This window comes from Canis lupus, chromosome 1, assembly GCF_003254725.2.
Source record: "Canis lupus dingo isolate Sandy chromosome 1, ASM325472v2, whole genome shotgun sequence".
In the NCBI taxonomy this organism is placed as follows: domain Eukaryota; kingdom Metazoa; phylum Chordata; class Mammalia; order Carnivora; family Canidae; genus Canis; species Canis lupus.
Window position 1 is genome coordinate 113469683 of NC_064243.1, and position 17421 is coordinate 113487103.

The following is a 17421-nucleotide window of genomic DNA, read 5'->3' on the forward strand; positions in this document are numbered from 1 at the left end:
TTCCATTTACAATTTTTGAAACAGAAACATATTTTATAAAAAGGAAACTGGAACCAACATTTACAGAATCCCTGAGGTTTATCTGTCCTTCTGCCAAACACTTAAAATTGCTCTAAAAGGATCTTCCCAAACAGTAGCATCTAGGGTAGGGCTTAGTAACTTCTGGCTGGGGAGTCAAAGATATTTCAACATTTCTGTATAACATGGGAAACTTTTGTTTATTTTTATTTTTTAAAGAATTTATTTATTCATGAGAGACAGAGAGAGAGAGAGAGAGAGAGAGAGGCAGAGGCATAGGCAGAGGGAGAAACAGGCTCGATGCAGGGAGCCCAAAGCGGGACTCGATCCTGGGTCTCCAGGATCACACCCTGGGCTGAAGGCAGCACTAAACCGCTGAGCCACCCAGGCTGCCCTGGGGAAACTCCTTTAAATAAACACTTTTTTTTTTTTTTTAAATAGTTCCAGACTCTTTGAGAATCTGATCAATGCTATGGACTTTCTCCCCCCCCATGCTCTTAGGATGAAGAACGGGGTAAATCTGAGTCCTCCTGCTTGTATATCCCTCTGCCCATGTGGCAGAGAAGGTTCCTCCCCATGGTCAGCTCCACTACTGCCATAGACCCCCAGACCTTGTGGGAATGGAGGGGAAGTTCCCTGTTTGGGGCTACCAAGAGGTGTTTTTTGTTGTTGTTTTAAGATATCATTCATTTGTTAATGAGAGACATAGAGAGAGGCAGAGACACAGGCAGAGAGAGAAGCAGGCTCCTCTTCGGGAGCCTGATGCGGGACTCAATCCTGGGACCCCAGGACCATGTTCTGAGCCCAGAGCAGATACTCAACCGCTGAGCCACCCAGACATCCCAACCAAGAGGTTCTTCATAGCTGGTCCATGCGACTTGTCCAATCATCACTTGGAGTCCAATCTCTGACAAGGGTTGAAATATACCCTAGAGCCTGATTTCTGCTCCATAGCAACAGAAGCGGATTTTGTGGAGATGCCCTGTCTGTCAGGGAAGGATTCTTAATCATTTTTTTTCTGAATCAAGAAGCCTTTGGGCAACCTTCAGGGGAGAAGCTATTGGCCCATATCCCCAGAGGTGCATGTACAGCCCATGTTTACAATTACAGGCAGGGAGTTTGTAGAATAGATTAGAGGGTATAGAACAATTTGAGGTTTTAGAGTTTTCTCCTCAATCACCTTTGATTTGGAAATTGAGAGACTGAGGCCCCCCGAATGATAATTAAGTAGTTTGCCAATTAAGTGGTTTGCCAGGGCAGAAACAGAGCTATGACTTCCAATTTCCCAGCATGATATGAATTCACAGCAGACTCTTGTATCCGACACCTTGGGTTCAAATCCTGCCTTACTCTTAATGTGTCCTGGGACCTTGAGCAAGCTTCTTAAGTACTGTTGCACCTAACCTCCCAAGATGGTGTTGATGGCAACAGGATAGCCTTGGTGGGACTGTGTCAAGAACAGAATGTAGCCTGTAACAATTGCTAAGTAAATTTTATTGATACTGTTTTGCAATGAAGGAAGGCCAGAGAAGTGGAAGTTACTTTGACAAGGACACAGGAAGTAGGGCCTATCTCCCAAGCCAGTGAGTGTTGTTCCCCCCCAGACTAGTGTTTTTTAGCCTGCAAGGCATGGCCCTTTAGTGGATCAGAGTCAGTTTAGCAGTTTAGCAGAGCCTTGAACAGCACTGGGGAAGAAAAAAATCTGAGTGCATGATACATACCAGTAAATAGTATTTGATGACACTTTCATACAAATATATATGTATATAGGTAAGTATGCCTATGTGTGTACTAGGTCGTAGGTTGAAAGCCATCATTTTTGAGGACTATTACCCCTCATGTAATAGTCATTTATTTTATTTTTTTATTTTTATTATTTTATTTTATTTATTATTACCCCTCATGTAATAGTTCATGTATTTATACATGAACACATGGGAGGTTTCAGTGAGATGTGTTGTAGTCCATCCCAGAAGGGGCAGGGATTCCACTTAGGTTGGGAAGACTCAGAAATAGGGGGACAGGGGCACCTGGATGGTTTAGTGGTTGAGCATCTGCCTTTGGCTCAGGTCATGATTCTGGGGTCCTGGGATCCAGTCCCATAATTGGCTCCCCACAGGGAGCCTGCTTCTCCCTCTGCCTGGGTTTCTGCCTCTCTCTGTCTCTCATGAATAAATAAAATCTTAAAAAAAATAGGGGAATGGGCTAAGCACAGAAGGGGGGCAAAGAGAGTATGCCACAGTAACAGTGAGTCTAGATTAATGGAAGGACTAGTTTCTAAAACAAATAGTCCCCATGAGCATACGCTGTGCCAAGACTCTTGTTGGGCAGTGTTAGCTCCACAGCAATAACTGAGCCGGTCCTGGTCTTTTCCCTCATGGGGCTCTCTGCACAGAGGAGGAGACAGACCCGTCACCAGACAGTAAGAGACTGAACTGGTCAGGGCTGTGGTGGGGGAGGCATTGGTCCGTCACCAACACTGTGCTGGGGGAAGCCCATGAGGAACACAGCAGCAAATTCCAAGCTGGAAAACACATTAGTTAAGGTCTAGTTCCAGCACAGGTTTACCTCTGAGGAAACTAAGGCCCACCTCTGAGGATTGCCTGCATCACTCCCTCAGACTTGGGTGGACCTACGACTCTTCAACTTTCAGCTGAGTCTTTACTACTGGAAGTACTCACTAACCAATGCATACCTGCCAAGCTCTGTGGCACACTGGCCCCCAAGTTCAGAAGGCAAGCCCTACCCAACCTTTGAGAGATTAGGGACTGGGAGACAGATGTCTCTCGCTGCCTAGTACAGTAGTTGACAAGTGGGCCAGGATCTGTGCATAGCTCTTTTCTCACAACGTGATCTTTCTTTCTTTCTCTTTCTTCTTTCTTTCTTTCTTTTTCTTTTTTTCTTTCCTTTCTTTTTCTTTCTTTCCTTTTCTTTTTTCTTTTCTTTCTTTCCTTTTCTTTTTTCTTTTCTTTCTTTTTCTTCCTTCCTTTCTTTCTGATTTTGTTTATTTATTAATGCGGGACATAGAAAGGCAGAGACATAGGCAGAGGGAGAAGCAGGCTCCCTGCGGGGAGCCAGATGTGGAACTGAATCCTAGGACCCCGGGATCACGACCTGAGCTGAAGGCAGACGCTCAATCACTGAGCCACCGAGGCGTCCCCCACCGGCGATTTTAAGGTCTTTTTAGGCCCAAGTGAACCCATAAGAAAACTATATCCCTATTTATTTATTTTTAAGGTATTTATTTATTCATGAGAGAGAGAGAGAGAGAGAGAGAGGGGCAGAGACACAGGCCGAGGGAGAAGCAGGCTCCATGCAGGGAGCCCGACGTGGGACTCGATCCTGGATCCAGGATCACGCCCTGGGCCGAAGGCGGGCGCTAAACCGCTGAGCCAGCCGGGCTGCCCTATACCCCTATTTAATTGCACATATATGATAAGCAGGTAGGATTAAGGTTTTGGAGTTACAGAATGTCTAACATATAAACTGTTCTATTTACATTTTAAAAAGTCCAATAGCCCAGTGACGCAGCTCTGTTTCCATTCTGCAGATACGGATACAGAGGCACAGAGAACGCTCAAGCCTTCTGTCTACTATCACGAGCAAGGAAATGCAAAGCTGGGTTTGGGAGGCTTCCGAGCCCGTACTCACCACGAGGGGACACGGAGAAAAGACAACTCTCCTAACCCCCCGCTCCAGGGCTCTTTAAGAGCCTCGGAACCCAGAGGCGAGGCGAGATCACAGTAAAGCGAGATCAAAGCGTATGTAAATAAGGACCAGGGGCTGCCGGGAAGTATCACAGCGGCGAGCCTTTAGGGAAAGCGGGCGTCAGAGTCCTGCTGCGCCTGCGCAATCCCGTCTCTCCGTTCCGTCCGACGCCTGCGCGTGGCACCTCGCTAACCCAGACCGACCCAAACTTGCCGAAAGTACGCAGGCGTCCCGCTCTGAATCAGCCGCTTGCCCTGCCTTGCGCCTGCGCTCTGGCGCACGCCGAGTTCATCTCTCGCTCTTTACGTCAGTTCCTGTTTGTGGCGGGAGAAGGCGGTATTTCCGGCCAGAGGGTGGGAGGGGGCGGTAAGCGGGGGCTGGGGGGAGGGGGCGGGGGGGCCGCGCCGCGCGAGCCGTTGGGCCTGGCTCGGAGAAGGCGTTGCCGCTGCCGCTGCAGTTGCCGCCGCCAGGAAACACAAGGAGCGGGACCAAGCGCAGCGTGGCGATGGGCGGGAGTCGAGCCCCGCCGGAGAGGCTGGGCGGCCGCCGGTGACAGGTGAGTGCGCCAGCGCGTGTCCCCGAGCGCCTCCCCCCGCGATGGTCGCGTCCGGACCCCCCGCGGCGCGGCGCTGGGCCGTACCACAAGTGCCCGCCGGGCGGGGACCGCGGCCCTCGAGCCCCCCCTTCCGGGACTGAGTGGGGGCGGCTGCGCGGGGGCGGTCGGACTACCCCTGAGGGGCCGGGGGCGGGGGCGGCTGGCCGTACCACTGAGGCGGCGCGGGGGGGCCACGCCAGAGTGCGGGGACCGAACCACTGAGGCGCTGGGGGCTGAGCCAGTGGGATGGGAAGGGAGCGCCCGCCCGGTGTGCGGCAGCTGAGCCATCGGGGGGGCGCGCCTTCCCCGGCGTAGGGGGCTGTTCCCGTTCGGGGCTGTGGGAGCGCTCCCTCCAGCGTGTTCTAGGGAGGTGGGGGGCTGCCGCCGAGGGAGCTGTACCAAGTGCGGCCGAGGCAGCGCCGTGTGGGTTATACCACTGGGGTGCTGCGGGGGGGGCATCCTGAGCGTGGAGGAGCGCCGTAGCAGAGGAGAGTTGTGGTGTTTGTAATCTCTGAGGGACGCGCGGCGGGGGCGGGGGGGCAGGCCCCGGTGGGTGTTCGGGGGAGTGTGGCGGAAAGGCTTTCGCCTCCGAGGTTGGTGGGTGGGGCTTGGGGGGTTACACGGAGCCGGAGGAGGGAGGGTCGCTGTTGAACTTCTTAATGATTTTGGGGGGAATCGGATGGTCACTGGGACTGCTGTCTGTCCCACAACCTTTTCATATTATTAGACCCTATCTTAAGGCGTGTGGGACCCTTTCTCGGCAAATGCTTTGTTTCTGCGGGCAGGAGAGGTCTTAGAAGCCTCTTAAGTTTCTGTGCTTTCAGCTCCATATTAGGGAGGGGAGGAGGTATTGAGCTTAGATTTGAGGAGCTGTGCCCCTGGTTCTGCTTGTTAAGACTTAGGAGGAAGGAGTGTTGAGAGGGACACCTCTCTGTCAAGGCAAGGTGACCGGGGACGTCTGGATCCTTGGGATTCTGAAGACCCCCTTCCACTCATTTGGGGGCTGCTTGGGCTCAGTAAGAGGCCTGGGCTGGAGTAAACAGGTCTGCCTTTCAACCTTGTCTGTCTTCCCCTCTCAGAGAAGCACGGGGGAGTTCAGTCCTGGCCAGACCTTGCTTGGCGATGGGTACAGAGGAGCCAGGCACCACTACAGATCATGGCAGTCTCCATCCTGGCCATGAGGCTGTTTGCAACTTCCCGGTTAGCTGTCCAGCCTCCCATCATGTTTACACTCCCCACCAGGCGATAACACTTGCTCTCACCATTAGGCGACAATGAGGCTGAGAGCTGTTTTCCCAGCTGTTCCTCTCTGCACGGGCCAAGGGGACTTGGGCAGGGGTGCCCTGTCCCAGCCCGAATCAAGGAGGATGGTTTCTCTGAAGGACTTAGGGTGGCCAAATCCCCCATGGATTTAGTTTCTTGCTGTGGTTCCTGGGTGGGTGCTTGGAGCCACTATCCCTGCTCCCTAGGCCGGCTCGTGACCTTGGCTTGCCTGGTAGCCTTTGCCCTGGGTCTGGAGTTCCCGGAGGGCTGGCTGCAGTCCCTGATTGACCCAGCTAACGTGGACTGGTGATGGGGTCAAAGGGGGTGGCAGATGGTTGCTTCTGATCCACATCCTTGGCTTCTAAGCTGACTGACTTTCCTGGCTGTGGTTCCTAGAAAACGGTCCTTGAGTCTCTGCAAGATGGTAGGGCTCTTGAATTTTTCTCCACTAGGGGTTAGTTTCTCTGGTCTCCTTATGCCAGTTTTTAGAAGGTTTGCCTGACAAGGTTAACAGGAGCAATAAAAACAATAATCATGAGACTGATGGCTGACATTTATTGTGTTCTGTGTGCCACATACTATTCAGGGTGCCTCACATTGATTAACTTGCCGAATATGTCCTAGAGCCGGAGGTACTGTTGCACGATCTCCGTTTTAGAAGGGGAAACTAGCACAGAGAAGCAAATCATTTCCAGAGCTAGGGAACAGCCAGCGTTTATTGGCCATCCACAGTATGTCAGGCGTGTAGCAACCCTTTCACACATGTGAGCTCATTTAAGTCTCAAAACACACCTTCAAGGTAGGTATGGTTGTGCCCATTTTATAGATTCCCATAAGCTAGGTAGGAGTGTGGTGCCCATTTTACAGATAAGGAGACTGACAACACCTGCTGTGAAGTGAAATGATTGATGTGTCACAGCCAGAAGTAGTATATGAACCCCTGGCCCAGTTTGGCCTCAGTGAACATCTTATCAACAAGTGACGAACTGAGGTAGTTGCTCCCAGGAATGGATTTCTCTCCATCTTGCAGAATGAGACATCGGGACTCAGGAAGAATCCCTTTGCCCTAAGTTCCTCAGACCCTAGGGGCAGGCTGGGCTTTGAACCCAAGTCAGCTTGCTCCTGGTGTCAGACATTCTTTGTTCCCCGGATCCCAAACTGCAGTGGGTCTCCGGCACCTCAAAGGCCCTGCACTGAACCCTGCTAGCCACACCCTTGGGCAATTCTTTCTTCTGCCCCTCCAAGCTCATGGCTGCTGTGAGCACCTCTGCCAGCAGCCAGTCTAGTAGTTCTGGGTTTGCTGGTGAAACTTGGTCCCTCCTCAGAGTTGAGCCGGGATGTCTTTTAACCCAGTGCAGACTCTGTGCTGGGAGCCAGGAGAAAGCAGCAGTGGAGACATGCAGGGAGTAACACAGCTGGGGGTAACATGGGGGATCACTGTTCCAGCTTCCTGCCCATGGATTGTATGATGGGCAGGGTTTGGTGCTTTCACGTTCTGGCTGTGTGACCTTGGAGTACAGTGTTTACATCTTGTGCAGTGGGCTCTGAACAGCACCCACCTCAGACTGTTGTGAGGATGAAACGAGTTCATCCATGAAAAGCTCCTAAAAAGGTGGCTGACACCGTGCAGATGCGCACTCGGCAGTCCTGAGGGCATCCGTCCTACCCCATGCCCTACCCTCAGTCCTCTCAGGTGTCCGGGTCCAGCCACTGGTCCAACTGGGCCAGCCAGAATCCTGGAATCTGGTGTCCTGGTTTCTGACCTCTGTAAGGGGCTGCACCAAAGTGATTCAGAGCACGGGGTTCAAATCCAGCTCAAGCACTCCCTGGTTATGTGACCTTGAGCAGATTCCTCAACTTCTCTGAGCTTTCACTGTCTGTGTCAGGGGATGGTCATCCCCTCCACCCCCACCCCATACATTGTCCTGAAGGTTAAACGGGTTAATTTGTGGAAAGCATTTATAGCGTAACAGCCTCCAGTAAATGTTTCCTGTTCTTTTTGAGAAGAGTGCCTGACACACAGTGAGCCCTCAGGATATCTTAGCGACTGTAATACTTATTACTCCTGTTAGGATTTTGAAGGCCCATCCCAGGCTACAGAGCCTCGGCAGGTACCACCAGGAAGAGGGCCTAGCTGAAATTAGCATCTCCATTTTCCAGATGAGGAAACAGAGGTTTTGGAGGGTTGGGGCGGAGGTGGGGACATATAATCAAATAAAGGGTGGCAAGTGCAGCACCCAGGCCTCCTCATCCTCCCACACAGTTGCTGCCCAGAGCTCCTCCAAGGTCAGAACTCGAGCTCTTTTTTAGATGTCAGGCTCTGCTAAACCCCCTTGCTATATGTGCTTTTACTGAATCTCCACCACAGCCCCCAGGAGTGGCAGGAAGGGCCTTGACCCAGGTGAGAACAGTCCTTTTGAAGGCTGTGAGGCAGAAGGGTGGGCGCAAGCTGGGTGAGGAGCAGAAGTGCTCATGGGAGTGAGGGGCCCAGCTGTGCAGAGCCACCTGGGCTGGGGGGAGGAGAAGTGTGCATTGGATTCTGAAGATGTTGCAGAGCCAGAGGGTTTTGTTTAACCAGCAGCATTTGTTGAGTGCCTACTGCATGCCTGGCATTGCTTCAGGTGACAAGGATGCAGCGGTGCACTGGACAGAGCTGCTCCCTCCGTGGAACCGAGAGAGACAAACCAGATAAACTGTCAACCTGATGAATAAACAAGGGACAGGTTAAGAGGAGGTGCTAGGCAGTCAGTTAGAGTCAGGTGTGACTGGGAGCTTCCTTAGTTGTCAGGAAGGCCTCTTCACTGATCTCGGATTGGATCAGGTGGGCCAGGTGAGTGAGAAGGAACAGCCTTGGAGTGCGCTGTGTGTGGGGGGTGACCATAGTGCCAGAATTGAAAGCTTGGTGAGGTGCAGGGAGCTGCAGCATGGAGGAGACCCATGTGGCAGGGCAGGGTGAGTGAGGGGACACCAGGGGCAGAGGGCAGGCAGGGGTCAGAGCCTTGCAGACTGCTCTGAGGAACGGCTTGGTCAAATTTCAAGCTTCGGAAGGTGCCTTTTGCCAGAAGAGGTTCTCAGGCTTCTGCCTGGGGTGGGGAGGGGGGGGGGGTCGCTGGTCAGGGAGTTTCACATGCCTCCCACTTCCCCCTTGAGTAGAATCACTGCCTTAGAAACAGCGAAGGCGTGATGGTCGCCTCCCTCCTTTGTGGTTTTCACACCGCATTCCCCAGGGCCTGGGGCTGTTCCGTTTAGGGACAGATGGGGGAGGCTCAGCTAGGTGATTTGTGCTTATCCTTCCCCAACCCAAACAGCTGGGCTAATATCAAATAACAGTGCAGAACAATAGTAATACCTGAGAGAAGCTGTACGTGGCTGATTTGACCTTCCACGCAGCAGCGTCTGTGTTCCTGGTTGGCTGCTATAGAACTTGGAAGACCAGGCCTTATGGGCCTACTTTGTAGTAGATACAGGTGCTCAGCAAACAAATCTAGGATAGGAGATCAGTTTGTGATCAGTGTTATGAAAGCAAAAATGAAAGGAGGTCAGGGGAAAGAAAGTATGGGGATATTACTGTGTTTTAACTAGGATGATCAGGGAGGGCTTCCTGGAGGAGGTGACTTATAGGTAGGGATAGGAGTGCTGTAAAGGAGCTGGGGGAGGACTTGAATGAAGATACCTTAGATGGGGAAGGAATCAGCTCTGATTCCCACCTTGCAGAGGCCTGGAGAGCCTCCGAAACCTGTGCTGGGTCCCCAAACTAGCAGTGTTGGCGATGGGCTCTGAATTTGGGCAGAGTCTTCCCAGACCAGGTCATCATGGGTGAGGGTGGCTTCAAATCCTGTACCCGAGCCTCATACCAAAGGCTTAGTGTAGTAAGCAGAGGCTGGGCTGTTGATTTTGCTAGGCTTACTCTGGGCTGTCTTCCTGGAGGGAGTAGAGACCCTCAGAGCAAACTTTCTGGGGTCTCCAGAAATCCTTTGGGATGAGGGGATGGAAAGGAGTGTCTTTTTTTTTTTTTTTTGGAAAGGAGTGTCTTTTGAAGTTGATCTGCAGGCCTCTGGAGGACCAACGAACACCCTTCCCTGGGCCTCTCTTCAACTTCCCAAGAGCTCTCAGTGGAAGGCTCTCAAACACCAGGCCTCTGGGCTGCACGGTGGGGTGGTTCCGTGGCAGGCTCTTCTGGACAACCAGCCAAGCAGCAAGAGGCCCAGCTAGGGGAGACAGTCCTGGGAGCGAAACCAGGAGGGAGGGAAGGAGGGAGCGGGTGTGGGAGGGGCAGGGTGGGGGTGGGAGCTGGGGCCTGGCCCCCTAGGGGGCAGGACCCACCGCCAACTCAGCACCCGCAGCAGGGCCTGGCTGTACTGGGTGCATGAAGCGGGGGCCGGTAAGCTGGGGTCGGCTGAGGGAAGACTACACATAGAGGTCCGTGCAGGAAGTTCCTCGAGCCCTGCCGCTCTGCCCAGGGAGCTCGTCTGCAGATGTTGTTTCTAAGGGTGAGGCCAGAAATCCAAGCCTGCCTTGGTTTGCCACCTCGTGGGCCCTTTCCGAATGGACTGAGGCGGCTGCCACTTCCTTGTCCCCCTGTGCCTCCCACCCCTCTTGGCCCGAATTCAAGGGCTTTGTCATCGTGGGGGTCATTGCATAGTGGTCCCAGCTCACCTGGGTGTACACCCTGCTTCTCGCTTCTCCCTTAGTTGCCGTCGAACCCTGGGGGCCTATTTCTTCTCTTTGAGGTGCATTTTACTTAGCTGAAATGGGAACAACCCTACCAAGTGGGCCTGTAGGGAGGATTCAGGAATCTTATGTATTAGTAGGGGCCTGACATGGGGCCTCCTGGGAACGTGCTCAGTGGATCGGCCCTGCTGCAACTACTGGAGATGGTAAGCTGGGTCAGGGTGGGCATCTGTGAGCAGACGAGGGGCTCTGGATACAGCCAGCCTGGACTTGTTGGTTGGTGGAGCTGCTGTGTGTTTGGAGCCTTGGGAGGAGGTGGCAGGTGGATCAGCTGAGGTTTCTGCCGGGGAGGGCTCCCGACAGGAATATTAATCACACCCACCATCAAGCTCCCTCTCAGCCAGACATGGCTCTGAGCAGCCTGTGTGTGTTAGTTTGGACACAGCAGCCCGTGAGGTAATAGTCACCACCATTGGTACTTAAGAAACTGAGGCACTGGGGGATCCCTGGGTGGCGCAGTGGTTTGGCGCCTGCCTTTGGCCCAGGGCGCGATCCTGGAGACCTGGGATCGAATCCCACATCGGGCTCCCGGTGCATGGAGCCTGCTTCTCCCTCTGCCTATGTCTCTGCCTCTCTCTCTCTCTCTCTCTCTGTGACTATCATAAATAAAAATTAAAAAAAAAAAGAGAAACTGAGGCACAGAAAGCTATGTAGAACGTTGCGTTGTTATCCAGAGCTAGCAGGGTGGCCTTTCTGTGCCTGGCCCTGCTCGGGGGCCTACTGTGCTGCTCTCACCAGTCCTCACCAGACCTCGGAGCTCAGCGCAACTCTTCCTCCCAATTCATAGATGAGCGAGTAAAGGCCCAGGCAGGTTATTGGATTTGCCCAAAGTCACAGTGTTGGTGGCCCACAGGAAATTAAAACCCAGCTCTATCTGGGGTTGAATCTGCCTTTTTGAGACTGGTTCTTCTGCCTCCGATCAATGCCATGGCCACTGTTTCTGAGGTAATTACTGTTGTCGTTTTAAAGATTTTATTTTTAAGTAATTTCTACACCCAATGTGAGGTGCGAACCCACAACCCTGAGATCAAGAGTCACACACTACTGACTGAGCCGGCCAGGCACCCCTCATTACTGTTGTTCTAATGATCCCTTTTGCTTTCTGTTCTCCAGACAGAGCTCACATGAAGTAGGCCTCAGTTCTGGAGATGACTGGATTAGCTCCTGCTTGAGAGATGGAGTACAGCTGCCTCTCTCCACCCCCAATGCCCGCAGAGCCCTAGCCTTGACCAGCCCCTTCCTTCCTGAGAGGCCAGAAAGCAGGATTGAGGGTTGGGAGGTATCCCCTGTCCCCTGCCTTGCAGTCTAATTCCTGAATGGCCCCTGGAGCCTGCCCTTGACTATTTTTGGTCATTTGGGTATTCCATTCTTCTACCAGATAACTTAGTGAGGACCTACTATGTGCTGTGTATGTCAGGGAGTTTCACCCAGTCTACCGGAGGAGGCAGAGAAGTAGCGTTTGTCTTATGAGTGCTTGGTGTGACAGAGGAAGGGAACAGACATCTGACTGGACTTGGCAGGAGGGGCACTTGGGGAAGGCTCCTGAGGCGAGCGAGGCATTCAGGGCTTGACATGAAAGCCCAAAGGAACAGGCTGGGCACGGGTGAGCATAGGTAAAGGCTGTGAGGTGGGGTGTACCTCAGTGTGGTGACCCTGAGTACATACCACTGGAGCTCAGGGAGCGAGGTCAGTACAGATGAGGGTGGCAGGGCCTGGGTCTGGCAGGCAAGTCTGTGCTTCTCAAACTGGTGTCCAAAGACCTAGATGGGGAGAGGGGTGGTGTTCCTTTTATTTTTTTATTTTTTTTAATTTTTTCGTTTTTTATTTATTTATGATAGTCACAGAGAGAGAGAGAGAGAGGCAGAGACACAGGCAGAGGGAGAAGCAGGCTCCATGCACCGGGAACCCGATGTGGGATTCGATCCCCGGTCTCCAGGATCGCGCCCTGGGCCAAAGGCAGGCGCTAAACTACTGCGCCACCCAGGGTTCCCTGGAGGATTCCTTTTAACCAGCTAGTGACAGTATTAACATAGCTGCCACTTCCATGGCTCTGACTAACTCAGGCTCTGGTTGGCCCTTGACTTTGGAGTTTGCCTTTGTGTAATTGCTGCATGTTTTCCCAAGCTCTGGTCTCATCCCCAGCTATGCTTGAAGCATGTTTTGTTGGGTCCCCATGATGACCCTGGATTGTCAAAAACAAAACAAAAACCCCACAAAAAAACAAAACATCTTTTGAAATAACATAAGCATGTGCTCGGGTTGGTATCAGAATCCTGTTTTACAGATGAGGACACTGAAGTTCAAGGAAGCGGCCTGGGCATCTGGAAGTAGTAGTCGGAATTTGACTTGACCAGCACTCGGGGTGTGGATTTTGGCCTCTGAGCCCTGTTTCAGTTCCCTGGGCTGAGTGGGTCAGGTTGGGAGTGATGATATCACGTGGGAGCTTCTCCTTGGCAAGTTGGGTTGATCCAGACCTTTGGGTTCCCCTTGGGCTTATGAGCACACCCATGACCCTCACCTCACCTTACTCCTCCTCCTGCCTTCAGCCTCCTGGGGCTTCATCAGAGAGAGCTCTGTGGAGGTGTACTTCCCATATGCTAGCCCTAGCCCTGTGGGGCTATTTGAGTTTTAGTTAATTAGACTTAAATACAAGTAAAGATTTAGTTTTTTAGTTGTACTAGCCACTGTAGCTACATTTCTGTTGTTACAGAAAGTTCTGTTGGCCAGATCAGCCATCTGCACCCACCTGCTGTGTGATCTTGGGCATGTGATTTCTTCTCTCTTGGTCTCAGTTTCTTCTTCTGACGAATGGGACTAGTAATAACATCTACCTCCCAGGGTTGCTGTGAGGATTAATATGAGTCCAGACCTGGCACATTGTGAACACTCAGTGTTAGCTGTGGGTGGGACCCTGCCTGCTTCCTTCTAGGTGCCCCAGGGATGAGATGGAGACTCACACCACCAGACCCTGCCTTAAAACTGCTGACCAGGGAGGCAGGCAGGTGAGGATGTGGAGCAATGCTGGTGAGGGAGGAAGCCCTCAGCCAGATTGGAGGGGCCCTGAGTGTGTGTGTGCATGTGCGCAGGTGTGCAGGTATGTGTTTGTGTACATCAGGGGCAGCCCAGGCCTGCAGGGCATCAGGGATGGTAAGGGATGGCTGGCTCGGATGTGAGAGGGGGCTTGGTCTCTTGAGAGTGAGGGCAGGAGGAGGTGGAAGCAGCTCAGGGCCGGGATGGATATGATCCAGTTTCCTCTGCCATGTCCTGGGTGCCTAGCATTGGGTACTCCCTGCATCCTTCCTGTCCTCAGTTTTCTCCCTTGGTAAAGTGTAGGTCCAGGTGAGCAGGAGGTGAGAGAGGCCAGTGCATAGGGCTTTTTCTGTGGACAGCTGCAAAAGGTGGTTATGATGCAACCTCTGCCTCACTGGGGCCAGGAACTCTGCATCCCCCTGTGCCCCAAGTATCCCCCTGTGTATCCCTTTCTGTCCCTAAGAAATAGCCACGGCCCTTAGAGTGGCCTCCTAGGACCTGCCCAGATAGCAACCCCCCCCCACCGCTTCCTCTGCACTCCCTGGGCCTGGGGCACACTCCTCCTCCCCTGACCCAGTGATGCCTCATCTCAGTGAGAATTTCTGCTTATATTTCACCATCTCAGTGAGCCTTTCCCTGACCTCCCTGGATAAAACCAGAAACACTCACCCCTTCCCACATATCTAGTCCTCTGTGTGCTGCTTTTCTCCATAATGTTTGTCATCTTCTCTTCCAGGATGTAATTTGTCTATTCATTTAGCTTTATTTTAAGGCCTGTCCACCCTCTCTCTGCCTCGCCCTTCCCCCCATAAACTCCCCTAGGGCAAGGAGTTCTGTTTTGGTCACTGCTGCCTCCCTGGTGACCAGAGCAGTGCTGATGCAGCATAGGTGCCATATTTGCAGAATGAATGAATGCAGGATTTTTTGACTTTATTGACCCAACTCTGACCTTGAAAACTATGATTGTGTTTGCTCCACTACCCTGAATTCATGGAAGCTCTGGGCCTGGCCCTGTGGTGGGGACACAGTGGGGACCAGGACACTCCCCATCCCTGCCTGTGGAGCTCCCCATCCAATGAGGGAGGCACCATTACCCAAACAACTGTCCAAGTGACAGCACATTAGAGGTAAGTGCCACAAGAGGACACTCATTGTGGAGCAAGGAGCAGTCCCTGAGGAAATAAGGATTTAGCAGGTGAAGATGGATGAGCAGTGTGCCAAGTGCGGGGCTAGTACATGCAAAGGTCTTGGGGCATGAGAGGGAGAGAGAGCGAAAGAGCAAGGAGTGTTCAAGGGACCAGGAGAAGGGAAACGTGTTTGTGTGTTGGGGGGGGGGGGATGCATTGCTGATCGACAAGGCAGGAAGATAAGCAGGGGCTCCTTCAGGTGGGCCCTTGTCTCCAGGAAGGCCTTGGATGTGATCCCCAAGCAGGGGAGGGACAGCGTCAGAGCTGTGTTTGGAGGGTCTCTGTCTGGCTGCAGCCTGGTGTACTCGGTGTGTTTGGAGCCCATGGCCAGGCCGACTCAGATATTTGATGTGATTTCTATGGGTATGTAAGGCCCTGGGAGTTGGGCTGAGGGGGAAGGTGTGGGGCGGGGGTGGCAAGGAAGAGAAGGAAATCTGCTCTGTGTTTATTTTTGGCCCAGTATCTTTTGCAGCCCGCCTACATCCTCAGCCTGCTCCCGGGCCTACCTGCTCCGAGTAGACAGATGGGGCAAATGAGGGGACCGTGTGCTCTTTAAGAGAAAAAAAGTGTTGTTAACTCTGCCTTCCCACCAAGGAGGTGGAATAGGTAAAAATTCACGTGTTACCAAAACGTGCAACGTAGGAAGCGGGTCCCCCCCCTTCATCCCGCCTCCCCCTAGCAGAGGGAATCACACCTGATAGGTGCTGAACTCTGAACTGGCGGAGTTCAAAGGTGGATTAGCTCCTTTGGTCCTCACTGCAGCATGGAGCAGCATACTGTTCCTATCTCTAATGCGTGGCTGGAGAGCTTCAGGGGAGGGCAGGGGAAGCCATGTGCCGGGGCTCCCACAGCAAGTGGCAGAGCTGAGGTGGAAGCGCATCTGGTTCCTGAGGCAGCCCTGGCTCCTGCTCCCATGGTTCTGCCTCCCTTGGCACAATTCTTTCCACGCAGGTGACATTTAAACACTCACTTCCTCCTGGTCTCCGGCCCAAGACGTTCTTCCCTGAAAATCCATTGTCAGTCGGATCCGATCCGATGACTGCTTTTCTGAAGAGGATGCTGTGGGTGACATTTATACTTGGGCTGTGACGAGCACGGCCAGCTCCTGAGCATCCACGGGCGAAAGAGCCAGAATCCAGGCCCTGTGCCCTGTACCCGTTTGTGTGGTGGGAGAGGATGTTCTGTTGAGCCGTGAGCACACCAAATGCCACTGGCCAGGTCGCAGGCGGAGGCTGCTTCTCCTGGGGAGTGACCCCCCCATCCAGGACCGGGTGTTCATGAGCCCCCACTGGAGGCACTGCTGGCCTCCCCGCTTCACAGAGGGAGAGGCTTGGAGCCTATAAAGCTGGGGAGCTGGGGCCTGGCTCCTAGTCTGCCAGACTCCAGAGGCCGCGTGGCCGCCTGCCCCCCGCCCAGCTCCGTGCTTCCTGGTCTGGCGACTGGCACCGGTCACCACACTTTGTGATGTAGTTGCTTCACTAAAAAGAGATTGTAAAAGTGCCTGGGAGGGTTGAATTCCCACGTGCAGAGCACTTGGGTGTGCCTGGCCTGTGGTAAATGAGACACAGGCACACAGGCATTTGCTCCCTTTTTTGAGTGTGGTCACATTAACTGTTGCTAGATGCCAGAGCCCTGGGGCGCTGGCATTTCGGTCCCTTTTAGTCTCTCACGTTTTCATCAAGTGGACCCTCAGAACAGCGCTACCCAACCAGGGCGTGGCTCTGCCTACAGGGGACCTTTGGTCGTGGGTTTTTTTTTTTTTTTTTTAAGATTTTTAAAAAAGATTATTTATTTATTTATTTATTCACGATAGACACACAGAGAGGGAGGGAGGGAGGTAGAGACACAGGCAGAGGGAGAAAGAAGCAGGCTCCATGCAGGGAGCCTGACGTGGGACTCGATCGTGGGACTCGATCGTGGGACTCGATCCCGGGACTCAATCCCGGGACTCCAGGATTGCGCCCTGGACCAAAGGCAGGCGCCAGACTGCCTGGGTGGCTCAGCAGTTGGGTGTCTGCCTTTGGCTTAGGGTGTGATCCTGTGGTCCCCAGATCGAGTCCCGCATCAGGCTCCCTGCGGAGAGCCTGTTTCTCTCTCTGCCTCTCGCTCTGTGTCTCATGAATAAATAATCTTTAATTAAAAAAGATTGTATTTATTTTAGAGAGTGGGAGAACGGGGAGGGGCAGAGGGGGAGGGAGAGGGACAAGCAGACTCCGCACTGAGCACAGAGCCTTAACTGGGGCTCATCCTGCAACCCCAAGATCATGATCTGAACCAAGATTAAGAGTCAGATGCTTAGTTGCCTGAGCAAGCCAAGGTGCCTGTGTGAGGACTTTTAATAGTCACAGCTCAGGAGAAGGTGTGCAAGTAGAGACCAGGGATGCTGATAAACCTCCTCCTGCAAGACTTACCCGGCCCCAAATAACACTCGTGCTGAGACGGAGAAACCCCCTCCTTAGAACTTCTGTGCGGTGGCGTGAGCATTTTCTGCAGGAGAAATTCCAGCTGGGGCGGTTGCCACTTTTTTAACTTTGCTAAAGTGCGCTCACAAAGCACAGGACCAGTTCCCAGAGCTGCGGATGGCAAACAAGGGAGCTCCTTCCCTCTCCGCTTGCCCAGCACGCTGCGTGCCTTTCCTCCCAGATTCCTGCAAGCAGGTGCTGCCTGTTGAAGGACAGGTTCCTGTTGTCTTTGCATTTATCTCCTGAGCACGTCCTCCTCAGGGAGTAGGGAAGGCGAAGGCGCAGATTAGAGGGCAGGCCGGGAGGCCCCTGAGGGGTTGCAGCGCAGGCAAGGAGCCCCACCCCACTGTCTCCAGCTCCAGGAGCCACAGAGCCTCCCCTCCTGCCTCCCTTCTGCCATCTGTGCTGTCTGGCATAGAAACCAGGT

General features: G+C 53.1%; 1 protein-coding gene across 4 annotated transcripts in view; it reads left to right on the forward strand.

The window, feature by feature from the left end:
- The first annotated feature begins 3640 nt into the window (after window positions 1-3640).
- AKT2 (AKT serine/threonine kinase 2) overlaps window positions 3641-17421 on the forward strand; it is a 50507-nt gene continuing 36726 nt past the window's right edge. For 2 of the 4 annotated variants that reach the window (XM_049095170.1, XM_049095186.1), the window contains exon 1: window positions 4108-4282. The gene's annotated coding sequence lies outside the window, so the exon portion shown is untranslated. Of the gene's footprint in view, window positions 3780-4107; window positions 4283-17421 lie in introns of those variants that run through there. The other 2 variants (XM_049095183.1, XM_049095188.1) reach the window with 2 other exon arrangements.